Below are 18,861 nucleotides of genomic sequence, written 5' to 3'. Positions count from 1 at the left end.
TTCATGGGGCAAGATATATGGGCAACCAACAAGAGTATTGCTTAGTGTACACAATGAAAGAAAGTAAGAATGAATGAGAAGGCTCAGATCAGCTACTCCAATGGAGTCATGATCCCTTTGTGCAATCTCTAGATTTGAACCATCTCTCAGCTCAAGTATCATCAAATAAAAGAGTGTGAAGCACCAGAAGTAGGACCCTATAATACCAGAACAAGTATATTCAATGTGATTTCCCCAGCCTTGCCCCTAAAGCCCACAACCATTTACTTGGATAACCATCACTAGAGAAAGGGGGAATACTCAGATATTTTAAGAGCTGTGGGATATAGTAGGAATTGAAGCTTATATTCAGGGATATGAGGCAACAGCAATGCTCCCTTACTAGAGAAACATGTGGGAGCCAGGTAATTAATGGAGTTTGGATCCAAATATCTCATAGTAGTTTCACTGGATTCATCTATTTTTAACTCTTTTTCTCCCTGTTTTCTTCTCCATTTTCCCTCTGTCTCTCTTCTCCTTTCTTTTCCTCTTCTACCCCTCTAAATTCCAATCTCTCTCTCTCCCTCCATCCCCCCCCTCACTCTCCCTCCTTTATAAACACAAACTGCAAATATTCATTCTGCATCAGGCCCTATGCTAAGTACTGAGAATTCAAAGATGAGATCCAGACTCTTCCATCAAAGAGCTCACAGTGCAAGGAGGGAGAGTCGCAAGTCAGAGAACAGCACATTGTGATAGGATCTCTCTCAGAGTCATGCATAGGAGCGTGCGTCAGCATAGAGGGGGAGCCTCCAACTCAGCTAGGAAGGAGTAAAGTAAGGAAATTATTCTCAAAATCAATCATGTTTCACTTCATGTTTGAAAGAAAAGTGAGCATTATCAGGCAGAAAATGGGAAATCCCCTGCGTTCTTATGCTCATTTTCAACTGGACCTGACTTCCTTCAAGGTTAATCTCTTGGCATGTATTCCTAGTCATGTTAAATAGACGTTTCAGAGAAGACACAGCTGGTGTTCAGTCAACCATAAGAACATTCAGAAAGCCATCTTGTAAGCAGGCACTTCCCCCTCAGGAGTTTGGATTCTAGAAAAAAACTGGCTTTTGCCAGATTATATTATTTCTCTCTCACAGATGAGCTACCTTCCTGGAGCAACCTGGAATACTCCAAGATGTAAGTAGAAAACTGTTCCAGTTAGAGAAGCTATACATGCAGAGGAGAAGCTTCCCCAGGAGCCCAGATTCTTTCTCTGAACTCTCTCTTGCCTTTGGAAGATGATTAACAGAGAAACATAAAATTTACAACCAGGCTTAAGCTCAAGGCTCTGCTCTACTGTTTCTGAGTTGTGTGACCCCAGGCCAGATATCCAACCTCCCTGAGAATTACAGGGTCAACCTCTAAGGAAGTTGCAGAGAATTAAAAATATGATATTTAAAGGAGCAGGTCCTCAACCAATGCCAAAGGTGGAACAGCTGTCTGAAATTATCTACACTTTTCTTTTTACATAAATCATTGTCTAAATTTACACAATCAGTGCCCATGCTAGAAATTAAACTTGGATCTGCTAAATTAAAAGGAAGATGGTGGACTTAAGAGCCAAAGGTCCAAGAGAGAGTATGTACTGAATGGGCAGGTTCATGGTAACAAACACTGCAAATTGCTTAGGTCACTTAGGAATCAGTGGAAATCAGGAAAGATTCATGGTCGAATCCTAGAAAGAATTGCCAGGGAGCAGAAATGTAGGTAAAATATGAAAGAAAAAATAAACGGCTGAATGTTGGTAGATTAAGGGGTCTGTAAATTAATCTATAGGCAGGACTCCACACTCAAAGTAGGCTAAGACCTCTCTCAGAGTGCAGACCAGATGTGATGGGCTCAGGAGGCTGGGGAGGCTGGAGTCCACAGCACAGTGATGACGTCTACCTGACAAGCCTAGTGATGGTCGTTCTGTTCTTTTTAAGTGAGAGATCTGTTTCTTTATAAGAGGAACACCTTGAGGGCCAAGCCACATTAAGGAAAAAGGGGACTAGACCAAAATGTTATGTGGTGATCTGGGGCATCTTAAGAGAGGGAGGTGCTGATGAAGCGATGACTCTAGAATATTGTATGTGACAGAGGAAGGAGAGGGTAAGCTGTCTGGTAGACCTCGCTGAACTAGGAGGTGAATTATCCAAGTAGGTGTGTTGAAAGAAGTCAGTGTGCACAAGCAAGGTGTTAGAAATTTTGGGAGATTAAAAAACAAAAAAGAATTAGGAAAAGGTTGATCACATTTAGTGATATGATAAATTGGCCAATCTCTTACTTACATGTGGGTTATAATGGTGATTCTTTCCCCTTGCGTTAAAAGTATAATGCATTGGTGTAATTTTGAATAGGAAATTGGAGAGATGAAGGAGGAGACTATATGGTAAATAGATATCAAAACAAGGTCATAAACATGTAAAAGGAAAGACACAGGTAGCAGGGGACTTGACTGGATACAGAGGAAAGTACTCATTGTTTGAAAGGATGACTCCATGTAGAAGCCAAGAGAAGATACATGGAGGCAGAGGTTGGGCCGGTGCAGTGGGGGAGGCAAAATCCTGGGACAACTAGATCAGTTGGCTGACAATTGGATAGAAAACCTGGGGTCCAATAGGAAAGGATAAAGATTGTCTCTAAATATCAGAGATACAGCAAAACTGCTTAAGAGTGAAATTAACTTTTAACAACAATTACCACCATTGCTGGGAACACACCTACAGACCTCATGTTGATGACCCTGTATACATTATTTGGAATCCTCACAATGACCTTGCCAAGAAAAGGTTATTATCTCCACTTTACAGATGAGGAGTAGGAGACCCACAGAGGTTAAGAAACACAGCTTGAAAGTGACAGAAATTGTGGGGCACCTGGGTGGCTCAGTTGGTTAAGCGTCCAACTTTGGCTCAAGTCATGATCTCACGGTTCATGAGTTCGAGCCTCACATTGGGCTCACTGCTGTCAACACAGAGCCTGCTTCAGATCCTCTCTCCCTCTCTATCTGCCCCTCTCCCCCCCTCTCAAAAATAAATAAACATTTACAAATTAAAAAAAAAAGAAAGAGCAGAAGTTGTATTTGAACTCGAGTCTAGCTGATGCCAAAGCACCACCCTGGTGCTTCCTTCCCAACCAGGGTTATTGCAAGGTACTTGCAAATACGTGTGCACACCAAGCATTGCCAATACACTGAATAAATAATAGGGCCAGTGTAAATGTGGTAGCTGCTGCTCTGATAAATGAAATGTCCATCTGTTAAAAAACATTGCTGATTTTGCAGTTTTGTGTGAATTTTCTCAACTAAGGAATATTAAAACTATCCATTTTATAACCGTAGTGTCAAGGGGAGGGGTTTCATAATTTGTTACCACTTAAAAGAGAGTCCTGCAACTGAAAGGCTCCATGCTGTCTCACCCAAGCTGGCCCCATCCTGCATCACGTTGGCCCAGGTTGTATGTGTCCTGCAGGCCAATAACATGCACAAAGTATGTACCCTGAAGTTCTTCACGGTGTGCAAAAAGGCACTGTGTACTTTATACAGATGTGTGAATATGAAGTGCATAGAGAGACACGTTATGAAATGAATGAGAAGGAAAGGTAAATGCCTTGAGTCTAACTAAGACACTTAAGTAGAATTTGAATGCTGTTAATTAGAGACCAGAGGTGATAGGAGAAGCCTTTTGCTTAAGATGGTTTCTGCTTGATTATACGTATCTTCATTATATTTATCTCATTTTTTTCAAGTTAATTAACGTTCTTAAACAACTACTGTTACCCCCTACCCTTCAAAATCGAGAGCCAGAACCTTGGGAGATCACAATTCCCAAGTCTCACAGGTGTGCACCTTCTCAGAAATGTGTCTACACCTCCACCTAGTGGCGGCTCTGAAGAATTCAGCTGTGATACCTGGGAGCTGTCAGGCAACAAACTGCGTATTCCAGGGATGATGTCATAAGGAAAAGTGAGAACCAGAGCATATGCTCATTTTTCCTGAGTGAGGAAGGAAGAAAAGAAAGAAAGAAAGAAAGAAAGAAAGAAAGAAAGAAAGAAAGAAAGAAAGAAAGAAAGAAGAAAAGAAGAAAAGAAATGAGGATAAGGGAGGAAGAAAGGAAGAAAGAAAGATAGAGAAAAGAAGGGAGGAGGGAAGGAAGGGAGGGAGGGAGGGAGGGAGGGAGGGAGGGAGGGAGGGAGAAGAAATAGAAATGAGAAAAATGAAAAGAAAAAGTTAGGGAACTTTTTTTTAAAACTTGAAAGTAGTAGACATTTCTTTTTTTAGATGTTCATTTATTTATTTTGAGAGAGAGAGAGAGAGAGAGAGAGAGAGAGAGAGAGAGAGAGAGAGAGAGAATGGGTGGAGGAGGAGCAGAAAGAGAATCCAAAGCAGGTTCCACGCCCAGCACAGAGCCCGTGAGATCATGACCTGAGCCAAAATAAAGAGTCAGATGCCTAACTGACTGAGCCCCCCCCAAGTACCCCCCAAATAGTAGACATTTCTGAAACAAATTAGATTTTCAGAGATTGAGGGAGATCCATGAACAGAGAGACGCTCACTACCTGAGAATAATTAACAGAGTTCATTTCCAAGGATAGGAAAACAGAACTGAACTGATTGTTAAGAGCTGGATTGAACAATGGCCTGAAGAAAGTAGCATAGTGAAGGGGATTCAATATTATGTTGATTCCCTCCAAGACAGCTGAGGACCTGGGGACAAATGTTGGGGCCACAGTTTGAGCTATAAAACCCAGAATGCTATGTCTGAGAAGATCAAGTTCTCAGACACATATTTAACTGGGTTTACTGTCTCTGGGGATTATGGGTGGTACACATGAACATTTTTATGACGATATTGAGTGCTATTAATAATGTAGCCACCGTCTGTGAAGCCCACACCATGTCACAGGTCTGTCATGGGGATTTTGCTGCCTCATCTTCACCATCACCATGTAAAAGAAGTGTTCTGCCCCAGGTTAAGGATGAGGAAAACTGAGATACAGAGATGCTGAATAACTTGCCCATACTGTCCTAAGAACTCACAGGTTAAGATGGGATTCAAATTCAGGACTATAATTCCAGATCCTGTTCTTTCCACTACATCATATTACTTTTCTTAGAAGTATATGCATTAAATTTTTAATTTTAATGTTTACTTTAAATTGTATTTATTTGTTGAATTATTAATAAGTTTGTGTGGTATAAAGTTCAAAAAGCACAAAATTGTAAGAGCAAGTGAAAATCAAATGAAAACAAAACGAGCAAGTGAAAAGCAATCTTCTTCCCACCCTAGCCATCCAGTCCCCCTCCTGAAGGCATCCCTCTCTTGCCAGAATCTTCTATATCTTTCCAGAGTATATTATCCACATGCATGATGACCACATGTTAACAGCAATTTATTGAGCCTCCAACATAATAGGAAATTTTATTTGTATGGTGAATGCAGAAAATCACAAGAGGTAAATTAATTTAAATATCATAATCAAAATTACCTTGCTTTCTCCAATAGAATTTGCAGTTCAGTCAAGAGTTAAGTATAGAGGATTTTCAAAATAAAATATGTGTTAATTCATCATTCAATCATTTGAATAATTTTGAGTGACTACTAATGGAAGGCTTTAAAACGATTTCTTAAATTTTCTCCAGAGCTTGCATGGATTCCCAAAACCCTCTTGAGAAGCTTCCAAATTATCCAGAGGTTTTTCCCCTTCTTTTTCTTTTATTAAAAAAAGTGTTGTTCTTATTCCCAGATCCTTTTCTTGGTTATTAGAGCGATCCTTAGTCAATCAAGTTAATGTTGGCTGGAGACACCCTCATCAAAAGAGTCTGAGCCAAAAATGCCAGTCTGGATTTTATTTCTGGATATATTATGGGCAAGCTAGCTGGTCATTTCTCCAACCAAATGCCTTGAAGTTTTGAAAATGCTCTAAAACTCTTTTCCCACATGTTGTTTTGTCAGTATGAGTTCAGTTTTCACATGCAAAGTGAATCAGATTCACTGCACTCAGTTTTACAGTACATTTTTGCAAGAGATCCCATTTTTAGCCAAGTCACAGCTGAGCTTTACTTTCAGCTAATTAGTACTTGTTCTCAAATTGGGCAGTTCTAACCCAAGCTAGGAGATGAGATGCAATTTACTTCCTCTCTACTCTCCTAAAATTAACTAAGCTATAAAATGTGAGTGTTCCCTTGTTTTCCCCTTTGTCTGTCCCAGGATTTGGTTCCATCATAAGGAATTCAACAGAACTCAGAATGTTTCAACAAATCTTGCCATTCTGATTTGAACAGTAATGGAGTACTTCCTTTCAAAATCTCAGCTCTTTGGTTGCCAAGCAACCATTAATTTACTGTACCTAGCTAATATTTAAAACTATACTTGACAATTAAACAGAACAGTATGCATTTCATATTCCTGAATATACACAACTTTGGCCAGATCACAATGAATATGGCTGGTTTGGGAGCATCAAAAACAAATCACAAGGAATGCTTCTTGAGATTAAAAGGACAGGGAATCTGCCTGTTCCTATGTACAAGCCCTGTAAGTGGTCTTAGAAACTACAGTGATCTGTGAGGGTCACACAATTAAACTGTCCACAAAATTGGAGGAAGCCCAGGTACTAGAAGGTCCTTGTCCCTAAAGAAGAATTCTATGACTTAGGGATAAGATATAGGGATCCCTTGAAAGGCCCCAACTACGCTTCAATTAACTTGGTTAAGCTGATCCTTTTAATCCATGATTTTTTGTATAAGGACATTTCCAAGTGTGTGTAACTAACTTATTAAATGAGCTTAATGGGATAGAAATAAGTGGCTTTGTTTTCCTTTGAACCTTTGCTTTCTATGTGCTCCATCAGATATCCCTTCCCTCCCTCTGTGTGACATTTGGGGTATATCCCACAATTTTCCAGTCACTTTTCTTACAAAAACAGCCTCATATTGTTCACAAAGACCCGTTATCAGGTCCTAAACCACGCATACTAGTCTATATTAGAACTTCAATGTTTCATCTCACTTAAAGGTTTTCTTCTCCCCTGGTCATGTCCAAACTGCATCTTGGAGACCTGCAGATGGAAAGCAGGAATGGTTTGCTCTTTCTCTCATCCTTGTTGATCTATTCCAATTCTCCATCTCTGCCCTGAGTCTTCTTGGGTACTGACAAGGAAGAAGAGGTTAGGGGAAAGGGACTGAAGTCCTTATACTTGCCTGGAGCCATTCATCCTTTCCTTTCCAGCTGATGCTCTTTGTGGGACAGGGGTTCTCATTGGACACATTTGTGCATTCTTTAGATATCCTGAAAGAACATGCACATTTCAAATTGCTTAGTGACTCCTCCTCCAACTTAGAGCCTCTCAGTGCCAGGGTCTCCTCCCATACAAGGAGGTAGCCCTCTTGGATCAGGAACCTTCAGATGGCTCTTACCTTCTCTGCTATCTACTTGGCTCCTTTTGCCTTATCAGTAATAGGAGGGCAGTCTTGCTATAATCCTCACCTGTGATGAGGCAAAGCTCTCCCAGCCTTCTCAAACTCTGAGGATGGGTATTTATTTCTTCCTAGAACTTTGTCACCATGCTGCTTCTTTAGTGGCACCAGAGTGGGTCTGTAGGGTTTTGCATCCAACCAAGCAGTGGGAGATAAGTAGCAGACTGCTCCTGCACTTCTAAACTCTTTGGCAATTTCATTTTGGAGACTGCCTTTACCTGCCTACAGTGTGTGGGGGCAGTTGGAGCAGGGACTACAGAACTCTACTCCTTTGAACTTCTTCCCACTAGTAACTGTTGTCTTTTGTTTTTATAGCCTGGCTGGGTGATGGAATGAAGGTCACTCCATTTTTAGTAAGTCTTGCAGAGTTGTGCCTGGTACTTCTCCTTTAGAATTTGTGGTACTTGATACCTATTTTCTGAACTTTGGCCTTTGAAATTCTATGATGATGAAAAGGGACATTTCAATATGTCAGTATATAGGCAATCAGAAAATGACCAACATTTCCTCAATAGAAGCAGAGCCATGGGAGGGTGTGATGCTGCCCATCTTGAAGTCCACCAAGTTTACTTAGATGACTTTGGTTTACTTAGGTTGAAAGCTAGATGGGAAGTTCAGAGTTGGAACAAGGTGAGGGATCCCACAGGGAGAATGAAGGCATTGAGAGTAAAGCTTGATAAGATAGCAGGACATGTGGCTGGCAGGCAGACAAATACTAGAAAGTCTGGAAAGGAATCTGCAGGAAAGAAGATAGGAAATCAAGTATTCTTCTGTTTTTGCTCTTATCCTTCAAACCCACTCAAGGTTATTCCACTCTGTGTTAGACTCGGTTCTTCAAGAAGTAGACACCAAGCAGGATCAGAAGTCCAAGAAATTTCTTAGGGAAAATGCCCATGAAGAAGAAGGGAGGAATCCTGGAGTTGGGAAGTCAGGGAGATCCATCAGATTGTCATTCAGGTATAAGCGTTGTGAAGGAGAGAGGACAGGTTATAAGGTTGGGTGACAGAGCCTGACACTGTAGCACAGTCATAATACAGTTCAACAAGGCTATCAAGTTGTTCTTGAGCCTAAGTCACCCATCTGAACTGTCCTGATTGTCGTTCCAGGAACAGACCTGCTTTGGTGCCCCTGCCACCCACAATCATCAGCGGGGGGTAGCCATGGGAGGCATAGCAGACAGGGAAGCATTTCAAAGCACAGCATCTGGAGCTGCCTGTCAGTTACAGTCCTGCCATTAGAGATACTAGAGGTACCTTTTCATGGTCGCTTCACACCCTAGACAATGAATGAATGAGCAAATAAATAAATGAATGAATATCCTTTTCTTCTTTCTTAGCCATTGAGTTACCATTCAATCTTACCTTTCTCGCCAAATTTCCTGAAATAGAACTATACACCCACTGTTACTATTTCCATATTGTCCATTCATTTCTTCCCCCACAGCAAGGTGGGTTCTCCCCCCCATTGCCCAGTGAAACTGCTCCAACCAAGATGACCATGGACTTCCCAATTACCCTATTTGAAGGATTGAGTGAGTTTGGAGCTCAGAAATAGTTAATGAGGGATAATACTTGTGGATACAGGGATGTGGAAACACCCACAAATCTGAGGGAGGAAAAGAGGAGCTAAAAATTTGGAAGTTTTATAAAAGAGACGGAAGAAATGAAAGAGGCAGGGAAATTAAAGAAAAGTATAGGATTTTAAACTAGCTTTTGGGATATTGAAAAATCTCTTCAGACAGAGAGTCTAGGAAAACCCTTAGGAAAAATAATCAAAACTGCCATCTTCTGACTGATTTCATACTTGCCAGAAGAGGTCAGCAAAGGCATTAGTATCAGTCTGCCTCCCTAGAGGAAAGGTGGTTGGTTAGGAAGGGATTTTTGCCTCAGGCTGGGCCAGATTTATACAGGGCTTCTTCCATCCAGATTTTCCTTTTTCTCAGACCTTCTTCCTAGAGGTTAGCCTTCTCTGTGTTCCTGGTGAAGGGATGGATTGGGTTATGTGTTTCATGAAATGACAGATCTTCAGTTTAAATGTATATACTTCCCCTCTAAGTCTGAATAAATGAATTAAAACTTCTGGCATGTTAGCCAATGCAATTAGACAAGAGAAAAAATACAGGGGTAAAATATTAGAAAAGAGGAGAAGACAAAATTAACCTTAATTTCAACTAAATTGATTGTATATCTGGAAGACTCAAGAAAATATTCAACTAAAATACAGTAAGGCAACTTGGTAATGTGGCTGGGTATAAAATATATACTCAGAAATCAGAATCTTCATACATACAAAAAGATCCGATTGAAAAAAGTAATGGAGGAAAAGGACCCCATTTACAGAAGCTACAACAAAGAAATATAACATATTACTAGGAATAAACCCAAGAAGTTCATGATTTACATAAAGAAAACTTCAAAATACTCCTGAGAAACACAAAAGAAAAGTGAACAAATGCAAAGGTGGACTCAAAGGTACAAGGATATCAATTCTCTCCTAAGTTTATCCATAAAAACTATATACAATTCCAATGAAAGATATCAACCTTTCTTTTGCTAGAAAGCTGATTAAAATTTGTATATGGAAAATAAGCAAGAAAAGATAGTCAAAGACATTCTGAAAGAGAAGAGTAAGGAGAAACTATCTCTGTAAAACAAATTATATAGCTATAGTTAAAATGCTCAAGTATTATCATTTGGGAAAGGTGGATTATTCAACACGTAGGGAGACAATGAGGTGACTATCTAGGGAAAAAATTAAGTTGAGTCCATTCCTGCATGTTTCACACCAGGATAAATTTTAAGTGGGCCAAAAGTTTAATTGTAAAAATTAAACCATAAATTTAAAAAGAAAATAAAAGAATGTATATAGGAATAGATAAGACCTTTTTAAATATGACATAAACACAAAGTCAAAAAAGAAAAGATTGACAAGTTTGATTTTATTAAGAATTAAAAAAAAAACGGTGTGGTTGATATCACCTGAAACAAAGTAAATAGATAAATGCCGAACTGAGAAACATATCTGGGACACATATCATGAAAGATTGATTTGCCTAGTGTATATAGAGCTTCTACAAATCAATAAAAAAGTATAATAACCCAACAGAAAAGATGGGTAAAAGATAAGAACATATGAGAATATCATCATCTTCACTCATAAGGAGATCAATGCAAATTAAAACAACATTAAGATACCATTTCCACTTATTAAATTGACAAATATCAAGAAGTTTTATAACACACTGTGAGAAAACAGGTAGCATAAGATGAAATAACCTGCATAAAGGGCAGTGTCATAATATCTATCAAAGATACAAGTGCTTATATCCTTTGTCTTAGCAATTCCTCTTCTAGGAATTATCATTTAGATATTCTGGCACAGGGATATAATGTATGTGTTTAGTTATTAAAATGCATCATTGGTTGTAAAAGCAACAGATTGAAAACAACTTAAATATTGATCAGTGGGGAAACAGTAAAATAAACAATGGGACATCCATATGGTAGAATAATCTGGAGCCACTGAAAAAGGAAAAGCAAAAAGCGTGATCCCTTATGTATGGATTTATAATGATCTGCAAGATATTTTGCCAGGTGTAGGACATGTGTTTAATACACTGCCATTTGCCCAAAAAAAACAAAAATGTATTTGTGTGAATTTGCATACACATGGTTAAAATACCTCTATAAACTTACACTAGAACATTGATAGCATTGGTTGTCTTTGGGGAGGGGTAGTCAGGTGGCTGGGGAACAGATGGGAAGAAAAATGTTTTAAAGTATTTTAAAAATTTTGAACCATGTGTGTATATTATGTTTTCATGCTTTAATATTTGAGTATGGTTATAGCTTCCTTTGATAGTCTGGCATTTAAAAAAAAAGTCTGTGTTTGGGATACTTTATAATCCTAACTCTAGGTATGCTAATTAATATATACAGTAAGATCTTGTTCATCCAAAATTCAACTATAGAATCTTTTCATCTATCCAGAATCTGACTAGGATCAGGAAATAGCAAAATAAGCCATCAAGCAGGCAAAAGAGATGTCCCAAAGTCCATGTACAAAATAAAGCCTAGGCAATTTTCTCACCGGAAATCCATCAGACTTCCTTTAATCTAATTATTTAATTTATTTATTGGAGGCAATTATATTAAGCTTGATAAAGTGGTTAACTCGTAGAAAGTATACGGGGCAGGACAAGGCCGACTGAAAGCACTGAGCAGTGTTGGTTCACAACCTGAGAAGCATGTTGGAGAAAAGAAGCACATGAAGACCATCCAAGACCTGAAGACAGCAAGATCTGAGTTCATTAGTGCAGGCACAAACCTTCTCAAAGATTATTTCCTATGGCCACGACATCATAACAGTGCTCTTGAGGAACCAAAATCACATTCAGGTATGCTCAGTAGGATATGTTGAGACTAATTTTTATCCCTGATGTTTAAATGAAATAGAAAAACTTTTCATGATAAAGAGTCGTAGGCTTTCTGGAAAATAAAATTATATATTTCAGATAGGTGGTGTTTTAGAGTATATTTTTAAAAACACTTAACTGGAGACATCATCAAAAATGGCAGAATAACTGGTCAATGATTCCTTTGTCTAATGAGCACAGTAAAATTCCTGCACAAAGCCTCAACAAATGAAAACATCATCAATATCTAACACTGACAGTAGATATGGAAAACATGAGGCAAGAAAAATATTCTAGCACAAGAAAAGAATCTCATAAGAGCCCAGAAGAAATTTCTAATTTCTTTGTAATAGAATGACTTCAAAAATCATTATTCAAATTTAAAGGATGGAAAATATTTATTAGCAAAGAAATGAGAGGAATCGTAGCAGTTATTAATCTAGGACGGGTTGGAATGAAAGAGACAGAACTTAATGATTAACCAATAGAGTAATTAAGAATGTTGCTGGCATACTCTTTGACCCAGCTATCCATTTCTAGGAATCGTTCTCTAGATATACCCACACCAGGATACAGAGATATATATGCAAGAACATGTATACCCTTGTGGGAGACGTATATATCAAATAAGAAAGCTTGAAGCAACTAGAAATAACAAAGCCCGAAGAAACTTAAAGCAACTTAAATGCCCACTAAAAAGGGAATGATTAAGCCAAGTATGTATATCCACAAGATGGAATATTATGTAGTCATTAAATAGGAAGGAATACTATATATACTGATGTAAAAAGTTGAGTACTTTGAAATAAATAAAAAAGCAAATTGCAAAACATCATTATATATTTTGCTTCAAGGAATTTCTGTGTGTTGTGGGGGCACACATGCATGTGTGTATGTGTTAGGATATGGATGGAGAGAGGGTTAGAAAGACAAACATGAACTGTTGTATCAGTTGACAATGAATTTGGGGGAATGGGCTTAGGCCAGAAATTCACAATTTACTTGACCCTACCTATTTTATTTGATGTGTTAAGAATTATTTTTTAATGTTTAAAAAGAAGACTATTGTTAACCCTGAAAAGCCCAGTTGATGGGATACACTAGGAAATGAAACCCTGTATAGTCAAACTATAATTGGACTAAAATAAAGTAACAAAAATGACTGAACTTGAGAATGGTGTACAATAATCTGCCTTGGGTTTAATTCCTTTATAGGAATTCCTACAGAGAATATAGGTGGCTTCAAATCAGCAAAAGTTACTGTAATGAATAGGCATTGTTTTGTTTGCCTAAAATTCCTCCCTCCCTTCTCTGCAGCAGCACCCCCTCCTCTTGGGAAATGCTTCTTTCCCTTTTGCAAACATTTGGCTTAAAGAATATTAAGCTCAGAACTTGTCTTCTATTATATTTACTATCATTTATACTTCCTCTATAATTTAGTAGTATCTTAGCTCTTATTCTGCTTTTAAACTATAAGTTGGTTTTCCTTTTAAATATAGAATGAGACCTTTTTTTCAACTCTTTCAACTCTATGCTCTTGACCACAAATAATAGGCCTAAATGCGATTACCTACCCCACCCACCTGAGCTAATCACTTAAAGACCACCACCTCACCCCAGTTGTAACTGATGATATAGGTATCTCCTTGACCCAGGCAAGACCAATCACAGCCCTTTCTTGGCATTTTTCACACTGGACTTTGAGGAGAAGGAGAGTCATTCCTTCTTCAGTGGTGAGAATTAAGGAACATGCATCCCCAGAGAGTTGTCACCACCCATGTGGAGGAAGCTAGTTTGCTGGAGATCATGGAGTCAATATTAGAAGCTGTCATGAGAGATGGAGGGGAAATTACCACAGTTGTACTCCTGCCCTGCTTCCCTTCTTGGGGCTACATGGAGAAACAAGTCTCCTTTTCTGACCAAGTTCAGGTTGGGCTTCTGTCCTTTACAATCCAAAACACACGGGCTAATAACAGAAAAAAGGGATGAGCAAGCTAACACATTTATTTGCTTCCACCTTCATTTCAGTGGCAGTGCAATGATGATACATGAACCTAAAAAGGAACCAATAATATTGAAAAGATTACAGATTAGGATGGCTACAACTATTAGAAGCTAAATAATAAAATCCTGGAAGAGGGAAGTATTTATAAGTTCTTAAAGAATATCTATTCTCCCAAAACCATTTTTTTCTGGTTGAGTGACCAATCATTTTGGGGGAAAAAAAGTAGAATGATATTTTACAAGTTCAAAGTCCATAGAGAGATTTTTTTTTGACCCCACATCTCATCTCTATCATTTAAAAGTCATTTTTGGCAGCTTACTGTGTGGGAAGATGATGCTGAAAAGATTTAATTGAAAATTCATGATCCTCATGATCAATATAATGCTGGATTCAAAACCATATATGAAATCAAGAAAGAGAATGAACAAAACACATACTCAGACATGAACAATTTGTGCAAAACTTAATGTCAGAGAAAGGAGTCCAAAGTTTCTATTCTCGATGTTCAATGTAAATAGAGATAAGAATGTTAGTTAACCTTGTAGAATTGAGTTCAATAAAGCTATCTTCAACCCATTTTAGAAAAATAGTATGGGGCGCCTGGGTGGCTTGGTTGGTTAAGCGTCCGACTTCGGCTCAGGTCATGATCTCACCGTCCGTGAGTTTGAGCCCCGCGTCGGGCTCTGTGCTGACCGCTCAGAGCCTGGAGCCTGTTTCAGATTCTGTGTCTCCCTCTCTCTCTGCCCCTCCCCTGTTCATGCTCTGTCTCTCTCTGTCTCAAAAATAAATAAACGTTAAAAAAAATTAAAAAAAAAAGAAAAATAGTACATGTAAATGCAGTCTGCATATAAAAAGGCATAGTTGTCAAAGAAAAACAGAATAACAAGTACAGGAGGGAGAAAATTCACTAGAGTCGATTTCAGAGATTCTCAAAAAGACAAAATTCACCTCCCCCCCAAAAAAAGGTCTCATTCTATATCTAAAAGCAAAAACCAACTTATAGTTTAAATAAGAGCTAAGATACTACTAAATTATAGAGGAAGTATAAATGATAGTAAATATAATAGAAGACAATGTGTAAGCTATTAATTATAATAGACACTACATAAGATAATGATAGGTCACAATGAGAAATACCATTTTATTTATTATTTTTTAATGTAATTTATTGTCAAATTAGCTAACATACAGTGTGTAAAATGTGCTCTTGGTTTTTGGGGTAGATTCCCATGGTTCATTGCTTACATACAACACCCAGGCTCAACCCAACAAGTGCCCTCCTCAATGCCCATCACCCATTTTCCCCTCTCTCCCACCCCCCCATCAATCCTCAGTTTGTTCTTTGTATTTAAGAGTCTCTTATGGTTTGTCTCCCTCTCTCTCTGTTTGTAACTAATTTTTTTTCTCCCTTCCCTTCTCCCATGGTCTTCTGTAAAGTTTCTCAAGATCCACATATGACTGAAAACATAATGATATCTGTCTTTCTCTGGCTGACATATTTCACTTAGCATAATACCTTCCAGTTCCATTCATGTTGCTGCAAATGGCATGATTTCATTCTTTCTCATTGCCAAGTAGTATTCCATTGCATATGTAAACCACATCTTCTTTATCCATTCATCAGTTGATGGGACATTTAGGCTCTTTCCATAACTTGGCTATTGTTGAAAGCACTGCTATAAACATTGGGGTATATGTGCCCCTGTGAATCAGCACTCCTGTATCCCTTGGATAAATTCCTAGCAGTGCTATTGCTCGGTCATAGGGTGGTTCTATTTTTAATTTTTTGAGGAACCTCCACACTGTTTTCCAGAGAAGCCGCACCAGTTTGCAATCCCACCAACAGTGCATAAGGGTTCCCTTTTCTTCACATCCTCGCCAGCATCTGTTGTTTCCTGAGTGTTAATTTAAGCCACTCTGACCTGTGTGAGGTGATATCTCAGTGTGGTTTTGATTTGTATTTCCCTGATGATGAGTGACATTGAGCATCTTTTCGTGTGGAAAAAGACCTATTTAACAATTTTACATTCAATCAAACAATGTGGCACTTGTATATATTAAAGAAAAGTTATTTGTAATGGAGGAGAATATGGCAGCCATCAGAACTCACCCAGTACATTGAGAGAAGCTCCAGCTACTGGGCTGTGGGATCAATCATTGTGGGAGGCTCTGGCACCCATGGGAAGCTCCCATGAGCACACTCATTCCTGGAGATAAGGAATTCCTCTCACTGAAACTTCAGCTTAGGGACTCCTCGATGATTTTCCAAGCATCCTGAGACCATGCATCAGTCTAAAATGCTCCTGCCCACCTTCTCTCCCCCTTTCTTCCACTGAGGATCAGACTTGCATTGTACCTGATGACTCTCCCAGCCTTCTCGGTTCCTTTCCCATATTATCTCTCTAGCATTTTCTTTTCCTTTCCTTTCCTTTCCTTTCCTTTCCTTTCCTTTCCTTTCCTTTCCTTTCCTTTCCTTTCCTTTCCTTTGTCTTTCTTTCTCTTCTTCTTCTTCTTCTTCTTCTTCTTCTTCTTCTTCTTCTTCTTGGTGTTTATTTGTTTTGAGAGAAAGGTGGGGGGGGGGAAGAGGGAGAGAGAGAGGCACGACAGGCTCTACTTAGTGTGGAGCCTTATGCAGGGCTTGATCTCACAAACCATGAGATCATGATCTGAGATGAGATCAAGAGTTAGACGCTTAATCAACTGAGCCACCCAGGTGCCCCATATTACATCTTTTTTTTATCCATTCATCTATTGATGGAAACTTGAGCTGTTTCCATAATTTGGCTATTGTAAATAATGCTGCAATGAACATAAGGATGCGTATATCTTTTCAAATTAATGTTCTTGTATTCTTTGGGTAAATAGTAGTGCAATTACTGAATCATATGGTAGTTCGTTTCTTCATATCCTCACCAACACTTGTTTCTTGTGTTTTTGATTTTATCCATTTTGATAGGTGTGAGGTGATATCTCATTGTAATTTTGATTTACATTTCCCTGTTGATGAGTGATGTTGAGCATCTTGTTCATGTGTCCATTGGCCATCTGTAGGTCTTCTTTGGAGAAATGTCTCTTCATATATTCTGCCTATTTGTGTGTGTGTGTGTGTGTGTGTGTGTGTGTGTGTGTGTGTGTTGGGTTGTAGAAGTTCCTTAAAAATAACTCCTTATTGGGACGCCTGGGTGGCTCAGTCGGTTAAGTGTCCGACTTCAGCTCAGGTCATGATCTCACGGTTCATGAATTTAAGCCCTGAGTTGGGGTCTGTGCTGACAGCTCAGAGCCTGGAGCCTGTTTTTGGATTCTGTCTCCCCCTTTCTGCCCCCACCCTACTCGCACTCTGTCTCTCTCTGTCACAAAAAATAAACATTAAAAAAAAATTTTTTTTTAAATAACACCTTATCAGACACATCATTTGCAAATATCTTTTCCCATTCAGTAGCTTGTCTTTTAGGTTTGTTTGATAGTTTCCTTTGCTGTTGCAGAGGAATTTATTTTGATGTAATCCTAATAGTTTATTTTTACTTTTGTTTCCCTTGCCTCAGGAGACATATCTAGAAAAATGTTGTGGTCAGAGAGTCAAGATGGCAGAGAAGTAGGGGAACCAGAATTTCCCTCATCCCTCAAACACAGTAGTATTGAGATCAAAGCACTTGGATTTCCAGGTGTCCAGGCTACAGAGTGACAGAAACATCTCCATGGGTGTACGGAGACAGCTTGGTGGGACTGAGGTGTGTGTTTGTGAATTAGGAGAGATAAAATGGGTGATGTAGGCACAGAGGGGAGAGGATCCCTTCAGTGGGGAGACAAATGGAAGAAAAAGAGGCTGTGGAAGTGTGGGATTGTATTTAGACAAGAGAAAAATCTCTCCAGACCATGGTCTGGGGAATGAAAAATACAGACAGAACCAGTTTCTACCTTGCAAACAACCTTAGGAGTGAAGATGAGAGTTTTCAGGGTTGCATGACTTTCTCTGGACTGGAGCCGGCAGTGTGTGTGTGCCTTGGGAGAGGGGAGCCAGGTCCAGGGCTTGGTAGTGATCTTGGGGGCACACTGGGAGCGAGCAGTTCCCTCCCTTCAGTACTGTGGGAAGAGGGTATATTGCCCATACAAGGACAAAAGACCCTGCAGGTGCCAGCCAGAGGCCCTTTGGGCCAAGTGGCGCTATTCCAGAACCAGGTCTGTGGGGAGTAGGATCCTTTAAGACACTGGGTTTTGAATCCCAGCCCAGCGCCTAAGAGGTGTGGGAGACTATGAGCAGGAAAAGCCAGCCTGCCATCCCTGCTCTGTGAGGTCTGCCTGAACAGCATGGCTTGAGACACCTGGTCCAAGGAGGAGATATTGGGATGTCACCATTTTTCTCCCTATCAAGCACACAGTGGGACTTCAGGGAACAGGACAGCAGCCCCCAGTGGAGGCAAGACCTGCTTATACCAAACCCCGCCCATCTGCTTATCCCCACCCTAGTAACTGTTTATCTACCAGAGTGAGATTGACACTGACCGAATCAGATGGCCTCTCCTCCAGACCAGCACAGTCACTGGTCCCAGGCACCAACAGACAACTGCCCTGTGGTTTTGCATTTTCTGATTTGAGTTTTGGTTAATTCTTATATTTCTTTCTTTCTTTCTTTCTTTCTTTCTTTCTTTCTTTCTTTCTTTCTTTCTTTCTCTGTTCTGGTTGTTTGTTTAATCAGGCATTTTTACTTTATTCTTTTTACACCTTTTCTGTATCTCCCTTTGCTTTATTTTCCTCCCACTCTCTCTAGATTAAGCCTTACAGTTTCTTTGATTCTCTGCCTAGTCTTTTTTTTCCTGCCCCAGTCATTTCTCTGTTTGTATGAGATAAGCCTTCTTCCACCTCCCCCTTTTTCACTTTTTCCAGGGTTACTTCAATGAACACATCACAGCACACCTGGTCGAAGGTCCAAACCACCATTGTGAATAGGGAGAT

The 18,861-nt window shown here is 39.4% G+C and overlaps 1 protein-coding gene across 11 annotated transcripts in view; it reads left to right on the top strand.

The window, feature by feature from the left end:
- Positions 1–18,861, top strand: part of KEL (Kell metallo-endopeptidase) — a 281,013-nt gene that overhangs the window by 220,664 nt on the left and 41,488 nt on the right. The gene's annotated exons all lie outside the window — the stretch shown is intronic.

Source organism: Felis catus, chromosome A2, assembly GCF_018350175.1.
Source record: "Felis catus isolate Fca126 chromosome A2, F.catus_Fca126_mat1.0, whole genome shotgun sequence".
NCBI lineage: Eukaryota > Metazoa > Chordata > Mammalia > Carnivora > Felidae > Felis > Felis catus.
The sequence above is the reverse complement of the archived record's forward strand: the minus strand, read 5'-3'. Positions and strand labels throughout refer to the sequence as shown.